Here is a 16270-nt window from a genome sequence, read left to right on the forward strand (position 1 = left end):
CATATTTTATTGTTTCGAGTCAAAGCAGTTTCATTTTCCCTGGATTCTTTACCTACTGTTGATTGAAAGATTGGAGGTTTTATACTGCAATCTCACTAGTTGAGGGAAAAGATCTGCATCCCAGGGTGGCTCTGAGAAAAACATTCTCAGAAAACTCTCTGCATTGTGCTTTCAGCACAACCCAACACTGAAATGTAAAGCCATATTTCCATTTCCTTGTACTTAATGTGGGGCACCCAGTTGTACTTATGTCCTGTGCTATTTCAGGGTCAAATGTGGGAGGTAATAAAATTGGATAGGAAACCTCAGCAAGGGGAGAAAATTCCCTCTGTAGAAATATGGTTTATTCTTCACTGTATTCTGGAGGCTTCAATAACATTTTTGCTGTCTACCAACTAAAGGAATTCATGCAGCAGTCAAATGCAAGCCTTATGCAACACGACAGGTGCTAATCTTCCAGGAAATTCATCCTACATCCCACCCATTAAGTGAATTTTATGTAAAAATGGTTTAATGTCTCTTTAAAGGTGTCAGCAAGCATGTGAGGACCACACAGCTTGGGTTCCACTACAAGTAATGGAGTGAAATTGTCTGCATAATTATTTTGGTTGGATTGAGATTCTGCAGCCCTCTCTTGCTGCAGGAAATAAACCTCTGTTAAAACCATATGGCAGAATTCTCAGAAGAGACGTGAGTACAGGGCCACTTCTCTTTCACATCTCTAGGCAGAGCTGGAGAAAGTTATGTTTGTGCATAATTAATCCTTCTTTTTCCTTGTGAGCAGACACAAAAATGTCGTTTTTAGCACATGTGAGGGTGCTGGTGTGTTTGTTTGCATACACACACACATGTACTCTTGCTTTCAGTGTACTGAAGCAGCAAGAATTGGGGCTGCCTCAGAACAAAATTAGAGCCATGGAAGAATGTACTGTCATGTGAACACAGCAAACCTGCATAACTGAGAAACACCATCAGAACAAGTTATGCTTAAATTTGGGATAGGCAATGGGACTTTGAGAGACCACAACTAATGGAAAGCCAACCTGGCTTTAAAGCAGGCCACTTAATGCACACGTGAAGGGAAATGCAGAGGGCAGGTTTTAATTACAGTGCACCTTGAAGCACAAGTCTTCTGAGGAGGGCTGAGGGAGCTGGCAAAGGGGCTCAGCCTGGAGAAAACGAGGCTCAGGAGGGACCTTATTTCTCTCTACAACCCCTTGATAGGAGGATGCAGCCAGCTGGAAGTCAGTCTTTTCTCCCAGGCAACCAGAGACAGGACAAGAGGACACAGTCTTAAGCTGTGCCAGGGGAGGTTTAGGCTGGACATTAGGAAGAAGTTCTTCACAGAACAGGTCATTGGACATTGGAGTGGGATGCCCAGGAAGGTGATGGAGTCACTGTCACTCGAGGTGTTTAAGGAAAGACTGGATGTGGCTCTTAGTTTCCTAGTCTGGTTGACAAGGTGGTGCTAGGTCATAGTTTGGACTCAATGATCTCAAAGGTCTTTTCCAACCAAGTTGATCCTGTGATTCTGTAAATGCCAAGGTGTGAAAATCTCAGTTTTGTAGCAGTTCAGTTGTCTTAACTGTCAAGTGAACTTTAAATTCATCATAAACAGTGTGCATCTATTTATTTTAGTGAGGATTTATACCCCAATCAACAAGAAAGCAAGAAATACAATGAAAATGTTATCAAGCAGTAATACCAGCCATTCTCAGATGCATATCAGGAAACTTTATCACAGAAAAGCAAAACAGGATAAACCACTTTTCAGTCTCAAATCCAAGTGATGTGCTGGAAGCAAATTACCCCCACACCTGTTGAGAGAGTGAGGGTAGGGATGGATGTTCTGTCCAAATAATGCCATGAAATATCAGCATCATGGAGAAGGGAGTGTATATTACAAGACATGTATTTTAAACCAGTATGATGTCAGAAATGCTGCCTGTTGCTGGGGGTTAGACTTGACAACAGACACCCTTAGCAGCAGTTTGGCCATCTAAATCCACCAGGCATTAGAAACTGGGTTCAGTCCTAATGTTGGTCCTTTGATGAAAGGGGATTGTTAGCACATGGAATCCTTTGTCAAGGAAGGAATAACTTATTTTGATTTCAAAACTGGTCAAGGATGAGGACACTGGCAGCCAAACGCCCTTGTGCTGCCAAAAGGAGAATAATCCCATGGACCTTGTTGGAAGCTGGAATGAAAGGACAAGGAATGATCCATCCTACCTGGAGAAGAGTTAAAAATTAGATTCTTCCTTTTTCATAGTGCTGAGCTCTCTGCAGACTTTTAGTGAAAAAATCACTTTCTTTTTTTAAGCTTTGACTTCCTCAGCATTTGTGTTGAAGCTGGAAAACGTTTTCCGTCGCTTTTTTCTGTTGTTGCCTTTTTACTTCATTTAAATTGGTTAAGACAGATGAGTTTTGCTTATTAAAAAAAACCAAGGCAAGGCACCAGTAGAAGATATCCAATTTCTTCAGCATCACCAGGGTTGCTCAATTTACTTTTCTTGGACAAAAGGGAAGAACACTTTGCGTTCTATTTTCCATCATTCTTTGATGGAATTAAATCAGGGTTGTACTTACAGAAGAAGGAAACTCTCCTATGTAAGTGTTGTCCTCTAAACCATAGAGCCAATGGCTGGAGTGTGCCTTATTTTCTTTGTGTAAAAAAAGCAAACAGTGGGGCTAAGAGGTAGACTAGAGAGCTCATACCTAAATTCCATAACTGAGGGATCAAGTTTTGGTCCTCCAGAGACAGAACTGTAACCATTACAGTGGAAGCAGCTATATTATTCCCTGAAATGAGTCATATGACATTAAAATCAAAGCAAATACTAAAATTTGAGTCTGTACAAGCTGTAAAGTCTTTAAGGCCAGGCTGTCTCCCACAGAAGATGGTGGCAAAGGCTCTGTCATGGCTCTGGCAGATGTCTTGGGCCCCAGACAATCCCATTTTTCCAATTGTAGGGTCATACATTTTTATCCTCTGAATTAAATAAAGATTTGCCACCCACACAATAAAACCCAAAGAAAGAAACTTGCTTTAAATAGAACAAGCTATTGAGGTGATATTAATAGCACGGGGATAATGAGTATTTCCAGAATTTAAGTACTTCAGTGTTATTTCTGCCTGCTTTAATAGAGCAGAATAAAATATCCTTCCCACTCTTTCATTGCAGGGATGGTTTCCACTGTGCTCTGTAGTGGCTGTCCAAACTGAATGATGCACCAAAATATTAATCAAATAGAAATTATTCGAAACGCCTGCCAGTGATGATCCAATGTGTTCTAAGATCTTTCCAAGTTGGAAGCAGGCATATCTATCTATCTATCTATCTATCTATCTATCTACACATACATAGCTGTATGTATGTGCTTGTATACATCTTTGAAAGTCATCAATTACACAGTTGCCCATTTGGACAACTTGTGTATTTTATAACTAGGCATTTAGAGCTTATGCTTCCTGGATTTTCCTTTTTTTTTTTTTTTTTCCCCAGTGGATTGCACCCACAGCATCATAGAATCACAGAAGGGTTTTGGTTGGAAGGGAAGTTAAAGATCATCTCATTCCAAGCCCCTTGGAACCTGGCAGCTTCCACCACATCAGGTTGCTCCAAGTCCTAACGTGGTCTTGGACACCTCCAGGGATGGGGCAGCCACAGCTTCTCTGGGCCGGGGCCTCACCACTTTCACAGGAAAGAATTTCTCCCTAAAATATAATTTAACTCTCTTATTTTTCAGTTCAAAGCCATTTCCCCTTGTCCTATCACTCCAGGCCCTTGTCTAAAGTTCCTTTAAGCGGAACCCTGTTTATCAGTGAAAAAATTAAGTAGTTACAGCCGGGTAAAGGTGCAGCCTGTGAACTAGAATCTACTTTTAAAAATCCAGTTGAGGTCAGTGGTTTCCTTGTTTCAGATGCTGTGTCCTGTTTGGTGACCAAAAGTTAAAACCTCTGAGTTCTCCTGGTGTGTGGGCAAGGGAGATTTGTGAATTCATTATAAAAAACCCAGGTCCTTCTTGGACTGATCTTTGACACGCTTTGAGGAGACTCCCACTTGGTAATCTGGTATGGCTGGAAGCGGTAGAAGAGGCATTTGGGGTGTCTTTGGGATGAGCTCCTGAGCAGCTCCCTGCAGGAGCAGTCGCAGGGCACATCGCTCCCGCAGCCCTTCCCAGCCTTTTCCCGGGGTCGGTCCGCGCCGTTCCCCGCTCTGTGAGCGGCATCACCGCTGCTTGTGCTGGCCGCCCTCCAGCTCCGCCCCGCAGGAGCATCCCCCGCCGCCCGCCTTCCCGGGGATTTGTTACCTTCTGGTAGCCAAACGCGCAGGGGGCGAGGTTTATTCTCCAGGACGCTGTTTTCCTATTGTTTTTAGGTTCATGGGAGGCTCCCCGTCACTAAACAAACTAACAACTGTCGGCAGAAGGGTCAACCCCCTGCCAGAGCCCTTCACAAAAATCTCACATTCCTCGCGGCCAAATGAGGTTGTGTCACTCCCCTCCCTCCCCTCTGTCCCCCCTGGGGCTTTTGTAGGAGGCATCACCCCTGAGCAAGCTGAACACCTGGCTAAGGCACTGAATTGGCAACATGCAGAGCCCGTAAGGACAGGCTCAAGTTTGGTCTGCAACTTGCATCTCATGATTTTTGGGCATGGTGCTAATAAACAGCTGGTCTGGGGTGACACAGCCATTCTTAGAGCTCAGGGGGCTGGTGTGAGATGAATGTATGCAGGGACGGAGTTTCTGTAGCAAGGATGGGAGCTGGGTTTGTGTAGCTCACAGCAGAAAGGAGTTTTTCTTTCCTTTCCACCAGAAAAACCTCCAAAACCCCAACAGAGCTAATTATGAATTAAACGCTTTCAGGAAGAAATAGTGTAAATAATGAGGCAGTCTTGTTAGAAAATCCCAGGTTTTTATAGTCCACTGCATTGAGGAGTTCCCTTCACTCTCATAGAAGACCTAGTTTGTCCAAAACCTTTTCTTCTGGGTTTAGTGTTTGGGATTTTTCCCCAAAAAATTTGTCATTTTGGTATCTCTTGTTCTCCATGCTGGCATGGAGAGAAGTTTTAGCAAGAGAATGGCCAGGACTACTCTTTGTGGGGCCATCTCTTTTTGAGTAACCAGCAGACACACAGATAAGAAAGCAAAAACCAAAACCAGTCATGATTAGGATCTCGATCATCCCTGGTTATAGGAATACTCTCAATAATTGGGTGCAAAATTCTAGTTTTAGTTTGTTGTGTATTCCTCAAAACCAGTAGACACTCAGAGCCCTGCTATCTAAATAAATGATGAGGTCAGTCTTATAATATCTACTGAGAGGAAAAGAAATTATAATTATTCTGAAGTTAGAGCTATAGGAAACCCTGGAACAGAGGGTTTAGGACCAGCATTTCCAAACCCCCATGGGTTCTCTGTAGTCAGGAATAGCTGAGCAGACATTGCCTGCATTTTGCTCTGCCCTTTCATGGCAGCTCAAGCTCCTGAGCTCTTTGCAGCATCAGGCCCTCAGTTAGCAGGAGCTGCTGACTGCACGGACTCATGTTTCAAGTATTGTGTACGTGACTTCACCAAGCACAGACAATCACTCGGCCCCAGAACAGTAGGGCTAAAAAGAAACCTCAGGCAGCCTAGTCCATTTTTCCTCAGAGGAAGTATTAGATATACTTAGATCATCACTGACTTCTGTCCAAATTTTTAAATCCTCCAGTACTGAGCCTTCCACTTACCAAGTCTGGAGTTTGTGGTGGCTTTTTTCCCTTTATACTTAAAAAGGAATTTGCTAATACTATACATTAATCTCTTAAATCTCCTCTACCTCAGCTGAAGGCAGCTTTTTCTTGTGCTGTTCTCAGCTGACACAGAGATCAATTGATTACCATTTTCTGTAGAAAACATTTTACTCTTATCATGTCCTTTCCTGCTCGCCTCTTTTCTAGACTAAACAAATGTATTTCCTTCAACTTTTCCATGTTGCTCATGCTTTCTGAATCTGTTATCACTCCTGTTGCTCTTCTCTGGATTCTCTCTCATCTGTCTGCATCTTTCTTAGAGGGTGGTGTCCCACACTGGATAAAGCAGTCCAGCTGATGTCTCACCACTTCTGAGCAGCCTGTAATAGATACCTTCTATGTCTTGTATGCAACATGACCATTAATCTTTCCCAGAAATGCATTTACTTCATTTAAAAAAAAAAAAAAGAAAAAAAATTCCATTATTGACTCATATTCAACTTGCAACTCCCTGCCACCCCCAGATCTCCTCTGCAGGGCTGCTGGTTAATAGGTTTGTCATTGTGGTGCATTTGGCTTCTTGCTCCAAAGTGTAGCACAAAGCACTTAACTTTTACTGCATGTCATCTTACTAATGACATGTCAAGCACAATTTCTCTTCTTTGATAAGTTCATTCTGAATTCTGACCTATTTCTCCAAGTCTGAAACTCCACCTTACTGGATGTCATCTAAAGATTTTCTAATTGTGCTTTGTACTGCATCATCCAAGTTATTGAATGAAGTATCAGCTATTAATTGGCAGAAGATACATAAAACACCTTCCATTTCAATATCAGTAGTGATAGTCAGTGGGCAACTTTGTAACACCCAACCCCCATCCATTCATCCTCTATGGCTGTGCTTTATCTTTTAAATCATAGAATTATAGAATGGTTCTGGTTCAAAAGGACCTTAAAAACCTCAAAAAAATCTCATTCCAACAGCCCCTGCCTCTATGGGCAGGGACACATTCCACTAGACCAGGTTGCTCCAATCCCCACCCAACTTGATTTTGAACACTTCCAGGGTTGGGGCAGCCACAGCTTCTCTGGGCAACCTTTTTTAGTATCTCACCACCCCCACAGTAAAGAATTTCTTCTTAATAACTAATCTAAGCCTACCCTTTTTCTTTCTCTTGAAGACCTGAAAGTAGAAGTTAATACATCTCAGCCTCCACCTGAGCCAGAAATGCCCCTGCTGGCATTGGCAGAGGGAGGTGGAGCATAACAAGGGTTAAAAACTGCCACTCACCTGCAGGATTGTTGGCAGCATCTTCAGGCCAATGTTTCTTCTCTTAAGCCCAGCTGCAGTATTTATGTGCTGCTTAAGGCTGTCCTTCCCCAGAACTTGCACATCATGTAGGTGCTTGTGCAAGAGCTCTGAGTACACAGAAAGTTGAACGCCTCGTGTAACATGAAAGTTGCCCCATGAACCCACTCACTGCCAGCAGCACCAGACATTTTACGCATTTGAGAGTAAAAATAAAAGCAAAGAATGGTGTTAAGTGTAATTTTTATTGGGAAACCACCAATTCCTTATACCTTTCAGGAGGAAGAAAGGGAGGCATCCATCAAACTGTCATTACAAATTTGATGCCACAAACCTAAGCTCATGGGGCCGCCAGGAATCTGTAAGCCTTTTAAAGGATACGCCTGTTTTTGACATTCAAAATAAAAAATCTTTATAGATTTTTGTGGAAACACCGATCAGCCAGCAGCTAAATGACATTTTTCAGCAGTCAGACAGACTCCACACAAACTGAATAGATGTCCAGTTTTAGAAGGACAGGTAATTACTTTCTGTGCTATGCCCAGGAACAGAAAATACTTGGCCTGTTTTACTTACTGAGTAGGAAAAGATGTTTGAGGGTGGTTGGTTGGAGGGTTGTTGTTTTTTTTTTTTTCCTAAAGGCTGCTACATCCTGGCCTCTGCCTCCATATAGCCTGAGTGTAGGTGCCCTTTATGTAACAATAACTTGATACTACTCAAAATACTTGGCGCTGCGAACAGGAGAGTGGAATGCAGTAAGAACACTTTAGCAGGTCTGAGGGTGAGTAAACTCCAGTAGTTTTGGAAGGAGAGGACAGAGTTTTCAGTGTACTTCTCTCCCTTACTTGGCATTTGCCGACAATAAGAACACAAGGATTAACATAGCAGACTCCGTTTATTACACTTGGGTGGATAAAGCAATTATCTGTCTATCACGGCTGTAGTAAATTGTGCAACAGCATTAACATGGGTGGATACGTGGATAAATGCTACTCTGCCACAGAGGGTGCTGATACACAAGATAATCCTTCAAGCTGAACTTGTAAAGACTGTTTTCTTTCAGAGTTTAGATCATGTTACCCACCAGTGTAGATTGAAATGGCATATTTTTTTATTTTTTAACCACATTTTCAGGTTTCTTTAGCCCATCTGAATTGTATTAGCAGGGTTATTTTAGAAATATCCCGCTTTATTCAAGTTTAAACTGTCTGCTTAAAACCTGCTGCATGGATATAAACACGGTAGTTTTCTAACACAGCAAAACAATCTGTTGAAAGATAGCAAACACACACACATCCATCCATTATTGCTTAACTGTTGTGTCTTCCATGCCCGAATTCCCACTGTAACCGCAGCGTTCAGAGTGTAGTGCACTCCTGGTTTTGGGGGTGTAAAACAAAACCAGAAATGAAAATGCACCTATTGATGTCTAGAGAGCAGTGCAGCATCCCAGAGCTCTACACTAGATTTAAACTAAGCGCCTTAAGTCTGGTTTAATGGCTGTGTTTACATCATCCCCCCCCCCCCCCCCCCTTCTTATTCTTTTAAAGTAATCAGGTTTCACAAGCATTAAAAAACCATCCCCTCCTGCCAGCTGGAGGGAAGCCAGTTCAAGGAGATTTTTTTTTCTCTCCCCCTCCTTTACCCCCTTCTTCACTATGATCTTTACTGCCTGGTGCCCCAGCAAACAAGCAGCAGAAATTGGTGAGATATTTGCAGGATAGCTACCTTCTTGGTGGGGGGGGGGAGTGGGGGGAAACTTTACTTCTCAAAGATTTTGCTGCATTCATGAGGATGAAAAATCAGAATGAGGAGCTCTTGAATTTTTTGTGACTGCCCTTGTTTTCCCTCATCCCTCCTTCTGATGAAAAAAGGGAGAGAAGGAGGGGGAGAGTGTAACAGATACCAGCTAAGGCAGGGACCGAGACTTGCGTGACAGTCTCTGTTTATATGAGTTGTCTTTAATGTCTACAAGCAGCCATACCAGCAATGTTTAGCTGGTTTCCTGGCACACGTGAACACAGATTCCTTTATGTTCATCAAAGATGGATAAAGGTGAAGGCAGGGCATTGTGGAGCCAGGGGTCCCACCTGCTCCTTCCCTGACCTGGCCTGTTTGGACTGATGATCCTATGGTGTGTTGCTCAAATTTGCAGAACAAGCTTCAAAATCCCAATCAGAATTAGAAAGTTTTTCAAAAAGAAAAAAGAAAGGAACAACCCCACCACTGCAGCAAGGGCAGACCTGGCTCATTCACCTTAAGCAGAGTCAGAGCAGAGGGCTGCACGAGTCCTGCAGCTCTGGATTAAGTTGGAGAATAGGAGAGAACTGGTGCAAAAGCAAGCCTACTTGAGCCCTTTCCTGCCTGTCCTTTTTCTCAAAGCGCTGTTTTGGTTTCATTTGTTAAATCTTGCAATTTTGCTGCTTTAAGACACCCTTCCCCTTGCAGTGCCTGACCACCTTGGCCCCTGCCACCTGCCCCCATCAGTCCCTTGGCTGTCAGACGAGCCCTTGGAGCCCTGCTCCAAGGAGGCATTCTTCACCTCACTGTGTAGGGAAATTCTGTGAGCAGCAGGCTCCTTTGCAGCTGTTGCAGTTTGCTGAAAACCCCCAGCCTCTGGTCTACCTTTCAGCTGTGTCCATGCTCTTCATGGCCCCCAGCTGAAATATAGAAAGCACTTTGTATCCCCAAAGCTTTAGAGTCATTCCCATGGGTACAAAGGGACACAGGTTACACCCCCTTGGGTCACTTCTTTTCACCCTTCCTCCCTCCAACTACCCTTTTTGTCCTGGCAGGATGAGCTGAGAGGACATTTCCTTTGCTCCCAGTAAATCAGTGGGGAGATGACCATTAACACCAGAGATGCTCCATAGGCTTGTCCTCAGTGCTGAGGTTCCAGCCTCCCACTGCCTCTGCTCACCCAGGGTAGGAGCCACAGCTCTGGGATGATAGTAATGTCCCTGGTTCCCCCAGGATCTGGATCTGGCCTTTTTGGACCCATACCAATAGTCTGCAGAGCAGGAGTCAGGGAGGAGGGTGTCATTAGGATTTTGGCAAATGGAAACACATTAGATCTGTTTCGCAGGAATTGAGCACCTCCACAGTGTGCATTCGTCTGTCTTTATTATTTCCTTTTCTCTGCAGTAGTTTCAGGTACAGGCCTTAGCTTCTTTGGGTTAAAACATGCCTTTTTTAAGAACAAAAAGAGACAGGGGCTTGTTTTCTGCCTGCGCCTGAGTGACTCCTGTTGGCACGAACAGGGCTCTGTGTACAGTCAGAAGACTAAACTCCCAGTCTAATGCAAACTGGTGCCCTTAGCTATTTAAAAAACAAACTTTTTTTTTCTTCATTGAGTGAATTAACTACAGTTATGGCACCTATGTAGCTCCTTGTTTTATGAACTATAAGAACCTTTCCTATGCACAGCCTATGGCCTAATTATGTAATTATGTCTCTTGGGTGGATTATATTTTTCTTCTCATAATTGTGTCTTTACCTAAGAGACTGGAAGGGTTCCAAGCTTTCTCCTTTCCTGGGCAAAAATTGTTTGGCTCTTGTGTTTTGGGTTTTTTTCCATGAACTTAGGATTGGGTGCATTCAGTAGGATTGGGTGGGGAGAAATCAGCCCAATGACAATTTGTCACAAAACAAGGGACACAAGAGGGACCCTCACAACTTTCTTCAGAGGTTTTTTCTTTGCAAAGAGCTAATGTGAATCTTCTGGGCTTCTGGTTTATAGCTCCCTTATTTTTACCTCCAGTGCATAGATTGATACTGCTTTGGAGTGACATATTGCTGCAGTAAAGTATTGTCTGAAATTTGTAACAGAACGGTGAATATTTTTGCTTCATGGTGAATGCTCAGCATTATTCAGTCCCTGCACAACAGCTGTTAGGAAGACTTAGGCTCAGGTCTCAACTCCTTTACTGTGGCATAAATGTGGGTCCCTAAATGTGGGTCCCTTGACTTCAGCTTTATCAGCCTGTAGCTGAATTCAGTCACACCCATATCAGTACCTTCCAGTTACCCCTGATCCACAATACCAAACAGGATGAAATGCAGGTAGATCTGCAAAGACAATTTGAGAATTTATGACAAAATTCAGAGGACAGGTAGCTTGTCTTTTTTGTGGTGTGAAATTGTCTTATACGATGTGCATGCAGAAGAGTAAATACTACAAAGTACACTGGAATGCTGCTGGTGCTCCAGGGTTAAAAGAGAAAAAATCAGAGGGCTTGTCTCAAAGACATATAGGGTTAGTAGGAAAAAATGTGCCCACTCTTTACCTTTTTAAAGCACTTCACCTTTGGAAAAGAGTAGGAATAATCAAAACTTGTGTTCTTGATCTCTGTTGTGTTTCTCTTGGAGTCAAGAGACAGAGGTGCACAGACTACAAATTCACAGATCATGAGCTGAGTGATTCTTCTACTTTCTGCCACCCCTTAACCTGAAGTCCCTTTTCTTGTTGGTTCACTGAACCCAGAGCTGTAGAAATCCTTGGTTACTAGCCCTTGAGTTCAAAGAATTTTTGTCTGCCTTTTCCAGCTGTAGTCACTCCATGGAATGACTCCAAACTTCACTATCTGGTGCTGGGCACATTTGTGACGTAGAGCTAACAGAAGCCATGGTGGCATTTCACAATGGGTCATCACCCTCCATTCTGCTTGGGATGTCACAGAAAATGTGTCTCCAGCAGGTGACAGCACAGGCTCTTACTGCCATGACCTTTCCTGCCATCCCTTGGCTCTTTTATGGAGACACCTGACTCCCACAATACTTCTTGTTAAGGCAAAAGCAGAAAAAGATACAACTGGGTGATGACTGAAAATAGCTAGCCCAGTGGAGAGTGATAAAAGCATCTGCTGAAAATCTGGTAACCAGATCTCCTGGGTACCAGGAAAAAAAAAAAAACCACACAAAAAAGCTGGTGGGTGGTGTACACGGTACAAAGAAAGGGAGTCCCTGAGTGTCAGCATCTGGCAAAGCCACGTGTAGCATAATCTGATTAGTTTTCAGTTCCACACCCACAAGCTGAAAGATAAAAACGCACACCCCTCCTCCCTGAGGAGGTAAAAATCTTCAAGCATCAACACCACATTTACATTCTGCAAGTCAGCCTCTTCCACAGCCCCATTTACATCTTGCCTCCTCCAGCAGAGCAGTGGAAGTTCAGTGATGAGAGACGAGCTCACGTCCCTTTCCAGTTACCACATCCAGCAGACTCACGATTGCCTTGCTTTGATCTGGGAGGCAGTCCTTCGCTTAGTTTAAACTGAAATGATTAAGCTGGAGATGAAGACTCCTCACATCTTCTGCCATGCCTGGGATGTGATAATTGAACATCAGCTTCCATGGGCCACACAAACATGTTCTGAGGCTGGGCTGGGCTGGCGAGCAGAAGCAGCAGCACAGGCACTGACTGGCTGGCTGCAGTTTTCACTGACCTTATAGCACTCTCAGTACTGATTTCATTCATGTAAAATGGCCAGCTTTGGCACAGGAGGGGATTAATGACAATGTTTCTGTGTCCAGAAATTTATACTCAGGTTGGTGTTTGGCTAGAAACAGCGGAGCAGTGGTGAAAGATCAGAATATTTCTTGCTATTTTGCAGCAAATCCTGGATTTCTGATATCCAACATGTTTTGTACTGTGCCAGCAGACAAATCAGAACAGCTTGTTTTAACTTTCAGTTTTTCTCATCTCTTTCCCATCTCCTCACTGGTGATTTTTATCTTTTCCAGTGGCCACTGGGTCCCATCCTTAATCAGAGACTCATGGGTCAGCTTCCATTTATTTTTGACAACATTTCACATCCAAGACTGCTTATATCCACAGGCATTTTATTTCCCCTCCAAGCCAAATCACATTCATATTTGCAATAGAGCAACAGGCACTAAATGAAGTGTTGCACACTTTGGGGTAGCTGTAACACTATTTTATTCTACTCTTCACATAGCTTTTATATTGCTTTTTGATGTACTCACTGCTGCAGCAGATCATGGATTCTTCCTCAGCTATCCACACTTGCTACCCTAATCTTTTTTCCTGAAATAAAATTACGCCTCAGTGCTGAGACTGAGGAATACAGCTTTTCTTAGCACACTCCCCTGGGATCAGGAATTTCTCTGTCAACGGACACATATATCAATGAGAGATGAAAAGCAGCTTGTGGAATGAGTTTTAAACATGTATCACATATTTCATTCCTGCTGCTTATGTGCTACTCAGAAGGTCTTTTTAGAGTGTTTTCAGCCCATACCTCATGGCTCCTCCATACTTAACAGGATTTTTTTTTTCTTGCACAGAAATCAAGGCAAAACATTTATTTAAATTGCCCACACGCCTTTGTGAGCACCTCCTGAATACAAAGATTTTGTTGAGTTTCCTGCTTACTTTCAGTGTGAGCACGTCTCAGCCTTTATCAAAGCAGAGTAGCCCATAACATGCAAAGCTGCAATGTCATCTTGTCTCCCTGGGATATTTCACTCGGGGACTGTGGCTCCTTCTGTGGATCCCTTTGTCACAACATGACTCCGTGTTACAACCCTAAATTTTAAATGTCCAGAAGGAAAAGGCAAGTCTGCCTTTGGCCCCTTGCTGGTTTCTGGGGACTTGCAGTTCCATTGATGCCTGGGGTCTTCCAGATGTGCATAGAGCTTGCTCTTCCCTACTTTTCTTTTTTTTTGGGGGGTGGGTGGGAGAGAAGTGGCAACACCCAAACCCACACATCTATAGATCATTTCAATTCAAACAGATGTGGAAATTGTTTTTCTTCTTCCTGTATGCCCCTTCTTTTTTTTTCCTCTCTTTTTTTCTTTTTTCTTCCCCTGCCCATCCTAAAGTGCTCTGTTATCCAGAGCTCTGCTATAATACATATAATTTAGTATAAACTCTCTTCTAACAAAGCTATATATGACCAAACAGAATGTGATGAAAACAAGGCTGAGGGTTATTTGGCACAGGTTAGTGCAGGAATGGTGGTGACCTGTGTAGTAAGTTATTTATTGAGTTACCTGAGGACAGCTGAAATAGATTATGCACCAGTTTGTTAGTGGTTCTTTAGTTAAAAGGTCACTACATGAACACAGCACAGGGTTTTTTCTAAGAAATTCTAAATACAATTCACTTTGGGAGTGAATTCATTCCCAGCTAAAATCGACTGTTGTGTGTGAGAATGGAGATGGGCTTATCACATTTGCCTTATTTTGAGATCTCTTGAATTTCACAAAATCCCAGGACGGTTTAGGTTGAAAAGGGACTTAAAAATAATTTTGTTCCAAACCCTGCCATGAGCAGGGACACCTTCCACTATCCCAGGTTGCTCAATTTACCAAAGCATGATCAGGAATAAGCAGAAGAAAAAAACAGAGAGGAAGGAGGTGTCTTAAAAAAACAGAGTGGAAAATATGACTAGCAAAGGGAAAAGCAAATACATAAAAATTGTGGAGGAAAAGAAGAGGGAGAAATCCCAAGAGAATACTGACTGCATGTGTATGTAAAAGTAATTTTTTCAGATTTAGCAGCACCCAACTTGTACAAATATTAGTTTAAATGGATTGAGAATATAATGCTGAAGACTAGAGTTTGGATGTGACCCTGTTAATTAAGCTGCTATTATGGAGTTTTTATAAGCCAAAAAATCATTCCCTATTTAAAGTAATTGATACTTTCTGAAGAGAGGAGTAGGCACCCATGGCAGCTGTAACATGGAACAGCACTTTCTCCCTAAGGAGAAGGTTCCCACCTACCCCATGCTTTTAGACTGAGTCATTACAGGGGAGAAAACCCAGACTTCAAAGCACCAAATTACGGGTCAACTAATTAATTTTTTAAATTGCTAGAGAAGTTTCTCCAGTGTTAAATCCCATCAAGTTTCCCCTCATCTCCCAACCTGAATCCTTCTCTGTCTAGAGTTATGATTTCTCTGAATCCAGTCTGGATTTATTTAGTTTGGATATTGCACTGCCTATGCGTCATGTTGGCACTGTGATACCAATCAGATCGTGTGAACCCATGTACTCAGTACTGTGGTGAGATTTACTATTAAAAAGCTTTTTTTTTTTAGAAGTGGTACCCTGATAGCTCAATCTCAAGATTCAGTGGCCTCATTTCTGCTTCTAAAATAAATTAAACAGTATTGGAATTGGTTCTATGGCCCAAAGACTGATGGGAGAATCTTCCCATGTCGGCAGAGCTGAACTCTTGTAGACTCCAGAAGATGGCCATATTCATACTGCTGAGGGACAACACAGATTATCTCAAGTCACTGGTGATTATTTGAAAGAGTTCAAGCCCAAACTGTACCAGGGACCCTTCCTATTGTTAAAAGCATTAAAATATCCCCCCCCACTTATTACTTGTGCCAGTGCCTCAGTACTGCTTATAGGGATGGAGGCAGATGTGGTTCTGGGTTGAAATCAAGGAGTCTGGGTCCCCCTTTCAGGTCTGCCAGAGGCTCTTTGTGTGACCTTGATCTGTAACTTAGGGTAGGCTTCATTCCATTTAACATTGACTAATGGCGAGGGTGTCTAATTAAACCAGTCATGTGTGCTCCCTCTCTGATCAGAGTAGGAAGAGAAAGCAAATTGAGGAGGTGAATCATGCTGTTTTAAGGCGACTGTCAGAGACAAATGAGATGAATTGCCCTCTGGAAGTAGCTATTTCTTTCCATTAACTGAAGAGGAAGTCTACATTAGAAGAGTTTAGACTAGATGCCTGATTTATGAATGGCTAAAGTTAAGTAAAATTAGTCCTGTTCTTAATCTCTATGCATGCCTTTTTCTCCCTGTGCTGAATGATAGAAATAACACCTTCTGCAACTCACGTTCAAATGCACCATTGGACAAGGAGCATCCTTTGGAAAGAAATTAAACCTAGGAGCAAAAATACAACCATTAGAGAAGCAAAGCCCTTGCTCTTGAAACATCTCAATGACAACATAAGCAGGACCACTGGGGGCATCCCAGTGCTTTTGCCATTTCCCCCTTCATATTTTGTCAGCAAAACATCCCTAAATGAGTGTTCCAAATATATCCAGGGGTAGTTGGCCTGTTTTGGGTGAGTTCAGTAGGAGCACTGAGGAAAGCTAACCATGCAAGGGTGTGTAGGTCCCTGTCCTCCTGTCCTGGCCAGGATTCTTGGAGGTTTCCCTTGAATACTGCTCTTCTCAACTGACAGGGACTAATTACTTTTTGGAAAATCTCCCAGAGGAATGAAAGCTAA

The 16270-nt window shown here is 42.9% G+C and overlaps 1 protein-coding gene across 4 annotated transcripts in view; it reads left to right on the top strand.

The window, feature by feature from the left end:
* The window catches only part of RUNX2 (RUNX family transcription factor 2), a 215691-nt gene that overhangs the window by 95531 nt on the left and 103890 nt on the right, over positions 1–16270 (top strand). The window lies entirely within an intron of this gene.

Source organism: Lonchura striata, chromosome 3 (genome assembly GCF_050655825.1).
Source record: "Lonchura striata isolate lonStrDom1 chromosome 3, ASM5065582v1, whole genome shotgun sequence".
NCBI classification, from domain to species: domain Eukaryota; kingdom Metazoa; phylum Chordata; class Aves; order Passeriformes; family Estrildidae; genus Lonchura; species Lonchura striata.